Below are 3,142 nucleotides of genomic sequence, written 5' to 3'. Positions count from 1 at the left end.
CTGTGGTATACCACTTGTTACGTCAACTCTTTGCGAGGCTTGATCAATACTCACTGCTTATTGTTTACTGCCAGATAACAGCAAGTTCCATAACCACCAAAGGACAACGCCAGCCATACCAAATGAAATCACTTTTGTTGGGAACTTTTGATGTGGAACTTTGTCGAATACTGTGTGAAAATCTAGAGAGATGACAGCATCTGCTTTGCTTTCATCATACTTGCTGATTATCTCATGAAAGAAATCAAGCAGATTTGTCAGACGAGCGATTTCGTCGAAACCCTTACTGATTCGAGTGAGAAACTGCAGAAGCTGGTTTGATAGAGTGTGTGAAAGGAGAAAATTTAAAGTTTAATGTGAATATAAGTAAGGTCATTAAATTCAGTAATGGAAAGATACAGGTTGGTTGAAGTGTGAGCGTGAGTGGAGAGAACGTGAAGCAAGTGGATTGTGTTAGTTTCCTGGGAGTGGCTGTGGCAGCAGATGGAATCATGGGAGCTGAAGTGAGCCATAGTGTGGGAGAGTTGGTGCATTACTGTATGTGAGGACAAGGATGAGGGTGACTGATGGTATAGTAACCTCGACGTTGCTATATGGTTGCAAGACGTGTGTTTCCCAAATAGGAAAGTACATACGTAAGATGGTGGATGTGTTGAACCTGAAATGTCTGAGGACAGTATGTGGTGTGAGGAGGGTTGATCGAGTACGTAATGATAGGGTAAGACAGAGGTTTGGTAACGTGAAGAGTATGGCTCAGGGACCTGAAGTGGATTAGACATGTGGAGAGAATAAGCAAGTGGCAGGTTGACAAAAAGGATATATGTGGCAGAGGTGGAGGAAGAAGGAAAACGAGAAGATCAAATTGGAGGTGGAAGGATGGAGTGAAAAACACTTTAGAGTGATCGAGGCTTGAACATGCAGAAGGTTGGCAGTCGTGCGCGAGGTAGAGCGATTTGGAGCAATGTGGTGCACAGCGGGAGACGTGCTGTGGAGGCAGGGCATGTGAGGCGTCCGGGGAACATGATAGAAAGGTCTGTGAGGCCTGGATGTGGAGAGGGAGCTGTGTTGACGATGTATTACACATGACAGCTAGAGACTGAGTGTGGACGAATGTGGTCATGTGTTCCGTTCCTGGCCCTACGTCGCTTGGGGCAAGGTCAGGAATATATATATATATATATATATATATATATATATATATATATATATATATATATATATATATATATATATATATATATATATATTTCATGACTATATATATGTAAAAGATATGATCATAATACAGTATATCAAATAATACCAGTGTAAAGACATCGCTCAACATTCGGAAAAATAAAAAATTAAAACTGATTTAAAAATTAGCAGGTAACTATACCCCTCGTCGGCCTGTTGGTCTAGGGGTATGATTCTCGCTTCGGGTGCGAGAGGTCCCGGGTTCAACTCCCGGACAGGCCCGAATTCACATTTTCGTGCGTGCAGAGTGGCCGGTCGGCCAGAGTTAAGCTTAAGAGGCTCCCGGTACCAGAGAAACATCTAGATTTAACAAATACTTTGACGATATTTCTCAGACAACAACCAGATGGTTGTGTGTGTGTGTGTGAGATGTCCAGGTGGTGGTGGATCATGGCTGATACTGGCTTAGCTTTCGTGGGGTTTGTATACCGGCTGGATAATTATATGTGTTATATTTACAGTGGATAAAGTTAACATTATGGGAAAATCACTTCCAGAAAACGTGGAAAAAAAAACATGACATCCCACTGCCGTGACCAGGATTCGAACCTGGGTTATTGCGGCCACAACGCAATGTACTAACCACTATACGATCACGGCCGTCCTGGGTTGTGTGGAGGAGGAGGGACATATGTGGTATATCATGAACGCCCGTCTGACATGGAGAGAGAGAGTGTGTGTGTTCGTCACTATATACAAATGTAAAGTTTAAGACATATGTCTCCTGATTTATAATAAAGTTTCAGTTATGATAAACATAAGGTAACTTTATTGATGTATTACCTACGTGTGAGTGACCTGTGTATCAGTTGTTGTGTGATACAGTGTAGTTTATTCTTACGTGATGTTCGTTACGTACACATCGCTTACTCTCCGAGCCAACCACTTCATCCACTGTCGGCAACATAAGACGTAAGCAGATGGTTCATCCTGAGTCATGTGTTGTGTTCTCATGGTAGCCAGATGACTTGGCCAGCTGCCACCACCAGCTGTCGTCCTCACAACGAAACATCTGCTCCTCTGGCAACCCCGCCCGCCAGGAGAGGTGGCCTCTGTACTGTGCTGCTCCTGCCACACTGCACCGCCTGGCATGACCTTCACATGTTGTGCACGATGCTCATGATCTTCACATGTTGTGCACGATGCTCATGATCTTTACATGTTGTGCATGATGCTCATGACCTTCACATGTTGTGCACGATGGTCATGACCTTCACATGTTGTGCATGATGCTCATGACCTTCACATGTTGTGCACGATGCTCATGACCTTCACATGTTGTGCACGATGCTCATGATCTTCACATGTTGTACACGATGCTCATGACCTTCACATGTTGTGCATGATGCTCATGACCTTCACATGTTGTGCACGATGCTCATGACCTTCACATGTTGTGCATGATGCTCATGACCTTCACATGTTGTGCACGATGCTCATGACCTTCACATGTTGTGCATGATGCTTATGACCTTCACATGTTGTGCACGATGCTCATGACCTTCACATGTTGTGCATGATGTTCATGACCTTCACATGTTGTACATGATGCTCATGACCTTCACATGTTGTGCACGATGCTCATGACCTTCACATGTTATGCATGATGCTCATGACCTTCACATGTTGTGCACGATGCTCATGACCTTCACATGTTGTGCATGATGCTCATGACCTTCACATGTTGTGCACGATGCTCATGACCTTCACATGTTGTGCATGATGCTCATGACCTTCACATGTTGTGCACGATGCTCATGACCTTCACATGTTGTGCATGATGCTCATGACCTTCACATGTTGTGCACGATGCTCATGACCTTCACATGTTGTGCATGATGCTCATGACCTTCACATGTTGTGCACGATGCTCATGACCTTCACATGTTGTGCATGATGCTCATGA

The 3,142-nt window shown here is 44.1% G+C and overlaps 2 non-coding genes across 2 annotated transcripts; one reads left to right on the top strand and one right to left on the bottom strand.

The window, feature by feature from the left end:
• The first annotated feature begins 1,386 nt into the window (after positions 1-1,386).
• On the top strand, positions 1,387-1,458 carry TRNAP-CGG (transfer RNA proline (anticodon CGG)). The gene has a single exon. It is a non-coding gene; the product is annotated as a tRNA-Pro (tRNA).
• Positions 1,459-1,764: 306 nt separating this feature from the next.
• Positions 1,765-1,836, bottom strand: TRNAH-GUG (transfer RNA histidin (anticodon GUG)). The gene has a single exon. It is a non-coding gene; the product is annotated as a tRNA-His (tRNA).
• Between the last annotated feature and the right edge of the window lie 1,306 nt (positions 1,837-3,142).

This window comes from Panulirus ornatus, chromosome 8 (genome assembly GCF_036320965.1).
Source record: "Panulirus ornatus isolate Po-2019 chromosome 8, ASM3632096v1, whole genome shotgun sequence".
NCBI lineage: Eukaryota > Metazoa > Arthropoda > Malacostraca > Decapoda > Palinuridae > Panulirus > Panulirus ornatus.
Note: the sequence above shows the minus strand (reverse complement) of the source record. Positions and strands in the feature narration are given on the sequence as shown.